Genomic DNA, 13,665 nt, shown 5'->3' with positions numbered 1-13,665 from the left:
TACTAAGCAGCACCAGCCGGGCAAGAATCCGGCATCTTTTCAAAAGCACGTTTCCCGTGACCAGAATCCTCCACCGTGTGGCCCTCGTACCCCTCGCGCTGTGTGCGAGACACACCCCAGGTCATGGTCTGTGTGTGCCTGCCGTTCCCCGACTTCTGCTGCGAAGGCTGAGCTGTCCTCCCTCCTTCTCTCCCCCCTCAACCAGCGGTTGCAGTTAATAATCATGCTGATGATTTCGGCAACAAGGTCTTTAACGAGACCTGAAGTGAACACCTCTGCCCAGCTCCCAGGTAAACCTGGGACTTGAACTCCAACCCACAGTTACTGCCGCCCAGGATTCCGGGTTCACTTGTTCTAAACCCTTGAGTTAACCGTTCGTGTAGTTGGCACTCCTTCACGTCGAGTCTCGTTCTAACGGGTGTTTCCTTTTTCCTTCATTTCTCCTTACTTCCCAATTCTCCATTTGGAGTGAAAATTTTCTTCTCCTGAAATACAGGGTCCGGCACAAATAACACCCCCTTTTTACTGCAAACACTTTTATTACAAAATCATAAGCGTGTCATTCTGTAACATAACAATATCATGCTCAAGCACACCCTGTGACATTTAGGTGGAATGTTCACATTAAAACTACAAATTATCACACCCATATTCTCACCCCACCACCCACACTCAAGCAGGCCTCACTTCTGCCGGACGCCGTGTGTCCTCCTTCCAGTCAGAAGGTCTCCCCATCTTTCTCTGAAAATGTCCTCAGTCAATCCTCGCACTCATACTAGGTTAGCCAAGAATCAAATTCTGGTTACTTTTCTCTGTTCGCTATGAAAATGCTATGTCCCTGCCTTTGACACCCCCGCTCTCCCGAAGGCTGTTCCCTGCTGTTCCCTTCGGGGTCCTCCGCACTGTCTTCTGAATCCCGCCCCTGGTTCTGGGGTTTCCCTGGGCCCAGTGTTGGACCAATTTTACTTTTACTTTTGCCCCTGTCTCTGCCAGCTCTTGGGAACACGGGGGCATGTCATTCAGGCAGTCCACCACGTGACTGACTGGAGAACAAAGAAAAGTGACGAAAACGATGAAAAGTACCTGTGATTGTCTTATCGCTAACTTTTCACCCTCGAAGGAGAAAATAGTTTCGATGGACCAACTCTCTCCCCTCTTCTCCTTCAAGCTCAAACTTGAAAGTGAGGTTGATGTTCTATATCAACCTCATTTCAAAGCCACTGAAGGAGGAAGGTTCGCCAGCCAGCTCTTCATTATTGTGGCTGGCACTTGAATCTGAGTTTTTCCTTTTTCCGCTGGCATTTTTTAAAACATTTTACTTACTCATTTTAGAAAGAAGGGAAGGTGGGGAGAAAGAGAGGGAGAGAAACATCAATGTGAGAGAGAAACATCGATCAGCTGCCTCTCATCCGTGCCGCAACCAGGGACCTGGCCCACCCCCCAGGCCTGCGCCCCGACCGGAAATCGAACTGGCCACCTTTCGCTTTGCAGGACGACGCCCGACCCACTGAGCCACACTGGCCCAGGCTCCCCTGGCATTTTCGCTGCCAACAGGAAGGTCTGGGAACACAGGCTCGGACCTCTGAGCTTCCTCCTCTCTCAGCAAGTCCGTCGGCCGAGAGAAGACACACTTCTGAGTCTGGTGGGAGCTTCTCCAGTGTTGGCAACACCTCTCCCCCCCGACTCTCGACTTATTGCTCGTGAGCACACAGCCCACCGGTTTCAGGAAATTAAAAACCAACCTACTCTAATTCCAGAGAGCGCTTTTAGAATTTCTGTAAATATTTTCTAACGTGTTTGGCAGCCAGCGCTTCCCACCGGGATTCGAGAGAGAAAGTGCCCGTCTATGTCGCTGTCCTAGGTAACCTCACCGCACTCGCGGGAATTCTTTATTCCCCCTAAAAACTTCATCAGAAAATCATAATGAGTGCATCGCCGCCCTGAACATAAAAGGCTGCTGCTAAGAAAAGATCCCCGCGTGACAATGGCGGGAAGCTGCCTGCGTTGCCAGGCAACCACCCGCCTCTGGCCTCCTCCTGAAAGCTTCCCTGTTAGGAGGGCTGGCGTCACCGTCGCCAGGAGAGCAGCGTCTTCCCTGGGCTTCTCCTGTCACATTGGGTGGCGAAGGTGTTGGGAATTTTGAGGGAATCTGCTCCCATGGTGCTGGCTGGGAATTGGCCGCTTGAATTTTGGGGGACCGTCCGTGGGGAGCCGGGGGGCTGAAACAGAAATGCTGGCTAAACATGGAGAAATGCTCATTTTAAAGCTGCTTGGGAATCAGATCCTAAAGAAACCAGCTCCGCCCACGTCACCCGAGGCCAGTGGGGACGTCAAGGTGCAGATTTCGCCCGCCCCATCAGGCCCCCCATGCCGGGGGTGGGAGGGGCAGCTGCTTTTCCTTTGGGGGGGGGTTCTATTTTTCTCCCGGAATTTGTTAATGTCTTAGAGACTGGGGGGTTGGTATCTTGGGGCTGCACTGCCACGACTCTCCCCGCTGTGTCCCGGTCCCCCCGTCCACTCCCTGGAGTCCGAGGTGGTTGCACATCAACGCCATTTCTGAGGAACTCTGGCTTCAGGCGGTGGAGGCCAGAATCAAATCCCTACTTTCCCCTTCGATAAGGACGCTGTATGAATTGATATTAATACAGTTGGCTGCACAACAAATATTTGCAAAGATAATCTATAAAAAGTCGATGGAAACAGAGCTCTGCCAGTTAAACTCTTCCGGCGTCTCTTCCACATCAGAGTCTCGGAAACATTCGCTTTCCCTGTAAAGGTCAGCGGTAGCTTCTGCGTGGAAGTTTGTGGTCGAGCTGGTCGAGACAAGCAGAGCGAGAGGGTTTGCCACTGCCCAGCGCAGAGGGCGACGAGGGCGGTCAGTCCACGGGGAGGAATGGATTTACCTCCTCGTCTTCCACACGGCTTCCTCTGCATTTCCCACTGTCTCTCCTTTGTGCGGATCACTAGATCACCGGCAGCACCCAAACACCTCCCACACAGTATTCTGTTCAAGACGTGGCTAGTTCCGGAGTTTAAATGCCAGGGGCGGATAGTTTAAACTTTTAAAAGGCAGGGATCAGGTGAAATGTCACAAAACCCAATGAAATTTCCTTTAGACTTGCGCTAATTGACGTAGCTGCAGACTGTTATTTGAAATTGCCACGTGCCCTGGCTGGTGTGGCTCAGTGGACTGAGTGCCAGCCTGTGAACCAAAGGGTCGCCAGTTCCATTCCCAGTCACAGCACATGCCTGGGTTGCAGGCCGGGTCCACAGTGGGGGGCGTGCAAGAAGCAACTACACATTGATATTCCTTTCCCTCTCTCCTTCCTTTCCCTTCTCTCTAAAAATAAATAAATAAAATCTTTAAAAAAAAAAAAAGAAAGAAAGAAAAAATTGCCACCTTGTCAGTAACTGTGGGCTCTATTGTCTGTGGACCCTGTTACAAAAGGAAGAGGAATAGACAAAATGTTCTGGGTAAAGGCAGGTGGTCCGGGTGACCCGTGGTCCTTTCATTAACATATTTCCCTTATTAACTGTATAATTAATTGTACGTAGCCCGGGGAAGCTATGGAAATTGCATTTTGAGATGGATCAAAGCTGACTTATGCTGCCGACGTCCGCGCAATTTGCCGTTAATGAAGCCAGGATGGAAGCCTCCGATCTATAATTATTCCCCGCTCTTTGAGTGACAAGCAAAGAATTTTATCAGCAGACTTTTAAATGAAAGGGGATTAGCAGCTAATGCGGAAATTGTTCATCTTCCTAATGAAAATAACTCTGAAGAAAATGCGTCGTGGAAAGAGAGGTTTGACGAGAGCGTTTGCCATTAAAATGGCCATTTTCTGGTCCTCCGTATGAATTTGCCCACGTCTGCCAGCAGGGTGCAAATGTTCCTGAAAGGGAGTGAATATTTTATAGGCCCCAGAGCTGCTCCTGCAGCCCGGGAATGGATCGTGCCGTTTTCCCAGACAGCCCGGTGGAGGTGACAGAGTCTAACAGCCGAAGCCGAAGAAAATAAAAATGCACAGGAATATTCCAGAAGAAATTAAAATTTGCTTATTAGCATGGAAATCTGCCTTTTGCCTCTTCTGGGCACTTGTTTAAGACTAGGCAGTCACCCTGGCCAGGTGGCTCAGCTGACTGGAGCGTCGTCCAGGACACCAAATCCTCGTAGGTTCTCCGGGTCCGGGCACACACCTGGTTGCAGGTTTGATCCCCAACTGTGGCGTGTATGAGACACAACCAATCGATGTTTCTCTCTCTCTTTCAAAACCAATACACATGTCCTTGGGTGAGGATTTTAACAAATATTGTTAAAGAAAACCGCTAAATGAAGCCCTGGTATCCCTTTGTCCAAAAAGGTCCCACAGGGCATCCCTGACCTGGCTCGGTGTATCCCCTGCATTTCCAGTGGCCCTGACAGCTACCTGAACCCTCACATCACACGCAGAGGACGCTCGGAAGTCAACAGAGAGTTACCGACCCCCTCGGCTGCACTGGGCTCTCCATCCGACAGCGGAGAGACTGCGGGGACTACACGGGGGGCGTTTGGGGAGTGCCTCAAAACACCACTTTCGTTTACTTCTTTGTCCTGATTTTTCTACGGAGTTAAGGGTGAGGACTAAATGTCAAGTTTACGGCCGCCTCTGGTTACAGCACCGTGTCACTGTGAGCAGGGGCGAAGCAACGTTCAGGTTTCTAGAAGCTCTGGAAGCTTGACCTGGGAGGGTCAGGCACATCTAGGGACAGTGCACATATGTTCCGGGCCCCAGCCAGCTGGAGCTGCGGGGTGCTGGTGGCCATGGCTGGGTCCAGGGCACTGCTGCAGGTCCTCCCCAGGTTTTGAGCTCCCACCACACGGCACTCAAGGAGGTGGTAATAATACCATGCACATACCCCCTTTCATTTCTTAAAAATTCCCGTTTTCTGCCCTGGCTGAGTAGCTCAATTGGTTGGAGCATCGTCCCGAGGTGTCACACCAAGGTGGCAGGTTCGATCCCCAGTCAGGACACATACAAGACCCAACCAGTGAGTGCAACAATAAATCAGTGACTCTCTCCCTCCCCTCCCCCTTCCCCCCTCCCTCCCGTCCTCTCTCTCTCTCTCTCTCTCTTTCTCTCTCTCTCTCTCTGTAAAAATCAATAAATAAAAATTTTAAGCCCTGGCCAGGTGGCTCAATTGGTTGAAATGTCATCTTGTTGACCAAAAGGTTGCAGGTTCAATTCCTGGTCAGGGACATAGTCGGTTTTGGGTTTGATCCCTGGTCAGGGCACATATGGGAGGCAACCAATCCATCTTTCTCTCTCTCCCTTCCTCTCTCTCTCTCAAAAAAAAAAACAATCAATAAAACATATCCTCAGGCAAGGATTGAAAAAAAATTTTTTTTTAATTTTTGTTTTCTCAAGCCTGATATCTGGTTGGTTTCCGTCTGAATGTGCCTCAGCTCATGGAGCCTCCTGCAGACTGGGCTCCTCTCACGGACGTTTGCATCCCTGGGGCCCTGGCCGTGACCTGGTGGTGACTCCGTGCCCAGGCCCCGGCGGGGTGCAGGGCTAATGCAGGCTGGGTCCCCTACCAGCCAGGCGTGAGCCCCCAGGACTGCGGTTCCAACAGGCCGTTTGCTCGCTGCAGATGCTCACACGCTCTCCCGCCTCTGCATTTCCAACCGCCTTATCTGTGTAAAAGTCTGTCACAGCATCCCAGGCCGCCTCCGTTGTTTGGGGTCTAGCTGTTGTTGTTACTTTTCCACGGCACTTTGGGGAAACTTACCTTCCGTGAGATTTCGTGCAGTGGCTAAGATGAGTGACCGCGCGCCTGAGCGCTCTGTCCCGTAACAAAAGCTGCTGGCCCGAGTGGTGTTCACGCAGACTCGGCCCTCAGCGGGGCGCTGGGCTGTGGTTGAGATGGCTCCTCGCGGGGCTTGTGTGGCGCAGGACGTCTGCAAACTGAAGGGCTGCAGACACGGAGGAATGTCAGGAGGAGCAGGCCAGATGACGGAACGAGCTGATTATTGATAAACGAAAGCCCCTCCCGTGCTCTAGGACCCTGTCTTGGCGGCTCTGCTCAGGTCTCCCCCTCCCCTCGGCCTCCACTCTGTCCCCCAACCTCGGCTGCTGGGCTTTGTGGGGATGGTCCCAGCTGGTGCCATCGATCCCACCTGGGGCCAGTGACCTTTTAGAAGTGTCCTCATCATCACATGCCTCTTTGGCTTAAAACTCCCTGCGGCCCCCCGTCGCTCTTAAACGGAGCCCCCCCCTCGCAGGCAGCGGGACCCGGGAGGCGCGCGCACAATGGTGTGTGCAGGAGTCTATCGTCAGGCTGCCGCTGCCACTTACAGGGTGTTACTGGCCAGGGTTTCCCTGATTGTTTAAGTTTTAATCCTCACCCGAGGACACGTGCACTGATTTCAGAGAGAGAGAGAAAGGGAGAGAGAGGAACAGATCGGTTGCCTCCAGCACCCACCCCCAACCGGGAATTGAACCCACAACCTTTCGGTGGGACAGTGCTCCATCCAACTGAACCACCGGGCGAGGGCCCAATAATGTAAATGTTTTTTAAAAAAACTTAAGACCCCTCAACAAGCAGGCCTATTGTCCCCAAGAGCTGTGGCCCCTGTCCCACCCAGCCCTTGCCCCACTCCCCTGCTGGCCCTGCCCCCTGCTGTCTCCGCCCCCTGCAGGCCCCACCCTCCTCTGCATTGGGAGCCCCTCCCCACCTTTCCAGACAAGCTGAGTGGTCAGCTGTCCCCGGTCCTCTGGGCACCTGGGCATCTTTTCACTGATGCGGCTGAGTGAGTCCGTCTGTCCCAATCACGGTTCCCACCTGATTGCAGCCCATCCTCAGACACAGAGCTCAGCCGGGGAGAGTGGGGCCCCGGAGCGGGAGCACAGGGCAGCCCCTGGCACACATGAGACGCTTCGCAAAACCAGTCGGGTGAACCCAACAGGAGTAAAACCAGCACGGGAACAGGACCCCGAGATCCCGCGGCTCTTCCTGCACCCCCAGTCACAGGGGGCCCCGGGCTCCGCTCGCACCCAGCAAGCCGCCTTCACCCTAAATGTGAATATTAACAGTTGTCCAATGAGGGAAAACGTGGCATTCCCACCATTATTTCCATTGCTTCTAAGTGTTCGTCTTTATATTTCACCCATGTTCATACAACCTTAATTTTTCATATGTTTAATCAGATCTGTGGATTCTGACAAAAAATCGTCCACTTAGAACTCCTTGAGCTCCAGCAGCCAGGAGCCGGCAGGTGCTGCCATTGCAGTCGTCAGGCCATCGCAGAGCTGTTTCCCCGCCTTCTGGTTGCAGGCCTTTGTCTCCCAGGTGCCCAGCAAGTGCCCGTCCCTCTCCCGGCCGCTTCGTAAGAGCAGGTGGTGAGGACGAAATCCCTCGCCCTGCAGGTTACTAATTAACATGTTCCTGGGGCAGAACGCGTAGGGCTTTAACATTTTCCATCCGGCTGCCATTGGGAGCCTGTGTCACTAATTTCCTATAAATCGATGGGGTAAAGGTAAGTGGAAGTCACAGCTGATTGAAGAGCCGCATGATCTGGGGCCCTGGGGCTCCGGGGCTCCGCCTGAGAGGCTCTCTGCCCTCCGCGGCCCACAGACCGCCCACCCCCACTGCCCGGCTCCGGGCTGACCATTCGCTGACCACAGGGAGCGTCATGGGGGACATTCGGTCCCTGCTGAGGACCCTTCTATCAACATGAAACCCAAACTATTATAGAAGCACAGGAATGGAGGCTTCCAATCAGTGAAGTTCTACATCTTCAGGATTTAGCTTCCCGACCTCCTGGGTCACCTGCGTGAAGAGCTGCCTTTCTCTGCACGTCCACCAGACACACTGACCCTGTCTCTCATCACAGGGGAACTAGAGTCGCCGCCAGAGCCCTGCCCAGCAGAAGCCTTGAAAACACGTTTTCCGTAGCGCGTCTGGGCGTTTTCTCCATTCTTGCTTTGTTGTGTTTCTCAGTTACAAAAACGATTGTAAATAAAATGGACAATTCCGCATTCGCTGCGTCAGCGTCAACACCAGCGTGGCCATTTTTCCGTGTCTCTTTTTTGTGCCTCGCTTCTGTCGCTGGCGTTTGCATGCTCTCCTTCTCTGCCTAAACTGGGTGTGCGCTGGGGACTTTCTCTGAAAGGCCTGACATTAGGATGGTCTTGACTTTCCTCCGGGGTTTTAACAGTGTCAGGTTTCTGACACTGATTCTGCGGGTGACAGCATGAGGGATGGGGGTACGATTCTCTCTCAGGGCGGGACAGTAGGAGGGCAGTGTTCAGGGGGCACCGGCTTTCGAGCCTCCTACTTGGTCTTCAACGTCACTCAGCTCTCGAAGAGGCTGTAGAGGGAGAATCGGGAGGAAGCGGCGTTGGCTCACGTCCATTGGTGGAGCCAACTGCGCTGCCATGTTGCTGCTTTTGCCATCATCTTCCTCGTTTTCGCCACTCCCCACTCCCCCGGATGCGGGGAGCCAGCCACTCCCTGGCCACGTGTGCCTGCGTGCCCGGGGAAGCTCCTCCTCAGAAGCACGAGTCCCTGGGAGCAAGGCCCAAACCGTGAGAAGGAAAGACCACGTGGTCCTTCCCTTACTCCTCCTGATGTCCCGGGCCCTCTGGGTATTTCTTCATGCTTTTCCAAACGGCTACTTCTCCCCAAGTAAGTGCCCTGATGACGTCGTAGGGAGCACACTTGAGTTGGCCTTTCCGAGTCTGCAGGTTTTGCTTTTTTTTTTTCAGTGTGTATCAGCTCTGCATTTTGAGTTCCTGGTCTGCAGAGCACAGCAGAGCGATGTGTGTTCCGCTCCCCAGGAAGCCCAGCTGTCCCGTGACAGAAGGGCCCTGGGCAGGGGCTCAGGGACAAGCCGATGGGGTCTGGGCTGAGTTTCACTGGGTCGTTACTTTTTGTTGGCCTCAGGCGGTAATTTAAACACAATCTTCCCGAGCAGAGAAATAGCAAACCGGAACTCCAACCGTGCGCGCACGTCTGTCCTTCCCAGGGTTTGAACACACCACTTTGGAGCTCGGGCATCAGAACATGCGAGCCGAGTGGCATTCTTAAACAATGCTGCAGCTGTGCTGGCCCGTCGGCGCCCCTGACACCTTTACCAGGCCGCGCGCCATCCCACCGTCTCTGGGCATGTAGGTGCTCAGCAGAGACCGCTGAGCCCACCTGGCTTCTCCTTCCACCTGGTATAACTTTTGCTTGGAATTCAGACATCCTGCTATTGGAATTCAAACAGTTAACTCGAGTGCTTCCCTTCAATGCATTCATGAGGACAGGTGACATTGTCTTTTTAGAGAAAAAAGTCCTCATCTCCCGGATGACAGCAGAAGCCGCGGACGGTTCGCTCTCTCCACAGCACTGGCCCACCGCGACCAGATCAAAGCGCAAACCTCCTGTTCTCTCGGGAAGGGCGGCGCAGCAGGCGCGCTCTTCACGGTGGCAGGCGTGCGGGTCACACCAGCCAGTGGAAGACGTGGCGTTGGAAGGGGCTCGGGGGCGGAAGAAGGAGGCAGCCGGGTCTTCGGAACCCCGCCCCCCCGCTTGCGAACTTGCCTTTTCCACGCGGGCAGAAGTGGGTTTCGGGCAGCGTCATCAGGAAAGGAAGCTTTATGGGGACAGTTTCTGCTTGTTTCACATCAGAAGACGCACGAAGCATCGACGTCCCCAGACACAGGCAAACACCCTGCTTTGTGCAGGCATGAGTGCTTCGCGCAGGGACCAACGTGAGAAGACTGGGTGGTCCTGCTTGGCTGGGGTTTAAATGGTCTGCGGTCCCTCTGAGTGTTAGCATTTTGTCTGGAGTTCATGTTACTATTCTCTAGCAACGATGAACCCAGTATCTCCGCCCACCGCTGCTAAGGGCAAGAGATGCTAAATTAACACATAATTTCTATGACTTTTGTTGACTGATTTGAGAGAGAGGGAGAGAGAAACATCAACTTGTTGTTCCACTCATTGGTGCACTCATTGGTTGAGTCTTGTACGTGCCCTGACCGGGGGTCGAACCCGAAACCTTGGCACATCGGAACGACGCCGTAACCCGCTGAGTGACTGGCCAGGACCTCTATGGCTTTCAATGGAACCAAAATCGTGCCCCGCACCCCATCTCGGGCCGGCCACTCAGTGGATTTGTGAGCGCCGTTGGCAGCTGGGACCCGTAAGGGGACCCCAGCACCGTGGGCTGGACGCCGTTGACCCTCCCCCATGTCCGCAGCCCGGCACCCCGGCGTGCAGAGATGGGGCCGCAGCACTGCCTGCTGGTGCCGGAGGGTGGCCAGGTATGGGATTAATGTGTGGGGCTGTTTCCTTAGTGACGCTGCAGGCTGATCTTCGGTGTTGACACCAGTACACGGTGCCCGTGACCCAGTCTCAGGTGACAGTGTGACCTCGGGGCTGAGGCAGAAGCTCTGTTCGCACTAGAGATGACCTGCGTTAGTTAGCAGCTTGCTTTCACAAGCGTAGCAACTCCTCGTCACAAGGCTGGCCCAAAATACCTCCTCTCCAAACAGTAATAAACCAAAGAAACCAGCAGGAGGCGTGGCGACGTTCTGGAACCATCCCTGACTCCACAGTGCAGGGCAGCCGGCTGGGCTTGGGATGACGGAGAATCAGCTTCATCCGCACAAGGGGTGACAGAGTTGTTAGGAGACCAGTGTCCCCGCAAACAGGGTGTGACGTGGACACCTTGTCCAAATGCCCTGCCTGCCATTTATGTTTCTGACGACGATCCCTCTGTCTCCGGGGCTCTCCTGTCCTCGCCCCCTAAATTCTGCGTCCGCGTTGCAGGGGTGACTGGCCTTGGTGGGACGCAGTGCGCCACAGTTCCTAGTTACAAGTAAATGTCCCCAGAACTGCGGTGGGCTCCCAGAATGTGGAAGAGAATTTAGAAGACCCTCCTTTTTCTAATGAAAAGCTGAGACCTGCACCCTGGCCGGCGGTTCATCTGCTTGGGGCGACCTTCTGGTGCACGGGTTCGATCCCCGGGTGGGGTGTGTGCGGGAGGCAACTGATTGATGCTTCTCTCTCTCTCTCAAAATCAATTTAAAATATTTGGGGGGTGATGATTAATAAAAATAAAAAAAATTTTAGAAGCTGAGACCCGCCACCATCACTATCTGTTCTGCTGTGTAACTTCACAGCTCACAGTCTACACACCCTGTGTTACCAACTCAGCCAACCAGCTTCACGAACACGTGCGATTCCCACTTGAAGACGCCGTAACTAAAGGGTCGCGAGGGGGGACGCTTGGCCCCAAAGCAGAAAAGTCGCTGTGTGGGGGCCGAACCTCTGGGTTTGTCGCTGCGAGTCCTTCAGACCAAGCCCCGTGTCCCTTCTCCGTGAATCAGGGTCCCCTCCTCCCCGGAAAAGCGCCTCAGGCACCTTTGTGGAGGGTGGAAGTCTTGTCCTGAAGACACACCATGCTCTGTGGTTATTAGCAAACCCCGCAATGAGCCAGAGCTCCCCAAAGGCTCCGTTGTCCTGGAAACTGCTTTCCTGGCCTCAGGGGCTGACAGTGGGCCCAGAAAACCGCACAGGAAACCCTTAGGCTGAATCGGCACACGGCGCACACGTGTGTGCGTCTCACATAGCAGTGACACTTGTGTCCCAAAGAGGTGACGCCGTCAGGCTCGGGCGCCAGCTGGTGGCCTGACACATGGAGACCACGTTCTGAACACCCACCCTCGTCACCCCAGGACTGTTCGTGGTTTCCCCCCCGACACGGGCTGGCCGGGTGGGCCAGCAGAGAAGGCAGGAGGTGGGGCTGGAGGGACGAAATTCTTGGATCGGGTTGACATATCGAAAAACAGTGAAGAAGTCAAAGGAACGCAGGTGCACCGAGCATGTGGTGAAAGCGAACTCCATGTGCTCGGAGGGCACCAGAACGTGTTCAGAGACCCCACGTTCCGCCCCCTGGGGCCTCTTTCCCGGGACTGGTTGAGGCGGGGGCCGTGTCTTCCACAAACACACTGAGTGTAGGTCCCTGAAAAAAATCAGAATTCCAGGTCAGGCCCCTCCCTCTGAGGACTCATCCAGAACTGGCAGGAAGAAAACTCCCCTGCTGGCCTCTGAAAACATGCCGGGTTCCCCTGCCAGGACACCTTGCAGGGTGTCTCCTGTCGCCCCAAACCCGAGAGTGCAGATTTGGGGCAACTCTGAGTGGTGGAAGGCAGGACTCCAGTGCTCCTCGGGCACCCGCCACAGCGTCCCAGTGGATTTATCTGAGCTCTTCGCATCAGCCCACCCAACCCTGAGCACCGACGCCTCGGGGTCTGTGTTTCCCGGATGCGGGGGTGGGGCGGTGGCCCCGTTAACCACACTAGCAGTCCCTGGCGATCCCAGACTTAAAGCTCCAGTTCAGAGCCCAGGACAGGGCTGTGCGGAGCCACGTACGCCTGTATCAGGCAGGTCCCTCAGCACCGAGAGTCCACAGCCCACTGGGAAGCCAGGTTCTGGAAACACCTGTCTCCCTGCACGGTGACACAGTGACATCGCGTGTGCCCGTGAGCGGCACCGAGCGACTGCCCAGGAGCTCACAGGGCGGCCAGGCATCTGGGACCGAACACACAGACCTGACGCTGAGGGAAGGCAGACACAGAGAAGCGGGGCCCTGGGGACAAGAGCCCTCTGACACCGCTGACCGCGGGCACGAGGGTGTGGTGCCGCCTGCTCAGCGGGAACCATCGAGGGGCCACTTCCGTCACCCAGAAAGGAAGCCGCCACCCACGAGGTCACAATGGAACATTCCTAAGTCTGGGGCCACGTTCTTGGACAATTCCCCCAAGTTCCAGAAGCTTCGAAGGCAAACTTGATTGGATGCTCACCATGGATATAAGATGTTTTTTACATCTGTGACTCAAATTACCGATGGCAATTTCCAGGTTACAAGCCACCATCCAACAATATTCTCTGTGCACCCAAAGCACGTGTGAAGAGAGAGGGGGTTTGGTGGGGGGCCAGGGCAGGAAGATCAAACAGGGTGGCCACAGGCAGGTCCCCGTCGGACTCAAGAGGAGGAGGTGCCGGGTGCGCCCTGGGAGTCTGCACAGACTCCACACGGTAGGGCCCGAGTGAGCAGGCAGGCAGTGATGGCCGGGGATGGGGCGGGCAGGTCCAAATGGGGGGTGGGGAGGGGAGGGCTTACAGGGTCAGACGAAGGCCAGGGCTTGTCTGGGCTCCGTGGGCGGTGCCCGCAGTGGGTGGCGTTTTGCACCGGAAATGCCGGTCTGGTTGCTGTGTGAAGCAGCCAGGAAGGAGCCGCAGGTGCCACGAGCAGGCTTCACAGGAGCCTGGAGGAGGCAGGTGAGTCAGACTCTGGCTTGCGTTCTGCTGACCCCTGGCTGGGGACGGGCGAGGGGGCGTCTTTGAGAGCCCAGAAAAGTAAGACCCCGGCAGGGCAGGAGGGTCAAAGGGTTCATTTTTGCTGGCTTCGCCTTCATGTATCGCTAACCCCAGCAGCTGTTCAGGGTTTCGCACTGGTCAGCGCGGCTCAACGTCTTAAACGCACCATACCCGGTGGACTCGGAAAAGCAGGCTGAGCAGAAGGAAAACGGCTTGTGTGCAGACAGACAGGTCCGAGCTCCTGGCCCCAGGAGGCAAATCCATGACACACACACACGAACACCCGCCTGCTCTTGGGGAGACTCGGACGTC

At 55.0% G+C, this 13,665-nt stretch overlaps 1 protein-coding gene across 2 annotated transcripts in view; it reads left to right on the top strand.

Annotated features, from left to right (window-relative positions):
- The window catches only part of PTPRN2 (protein tyrosine phosphatase receptor type N2), a 395,976-nt gene that overhangs the window by 346,387 nt on the left and 35,924 nt on the right, over positions 1–13,665 (top strand). The gene's annotated exons all lie outside the window — the stretch shown is intronic.

Source organism: Desmodus rotundus, chromosome 6 (genome assembly GCF_022682495.2).
Source record: "Desmodus rotundus isolate HL8 chromosome 6, HLdesRot8A.1, whole genome shotgun sequence".
Lineage (NCBI taxonomy): Eukaryota > Metazoa > Chordata > Mammalia > Chiroptera > Phyllostomidae > Desmodus > Desmodus rotundus.
Note: the sequence above shows the minus strand (reverse complement) of the source record. Positions and strands in the feature narration are given on the sequence as shown.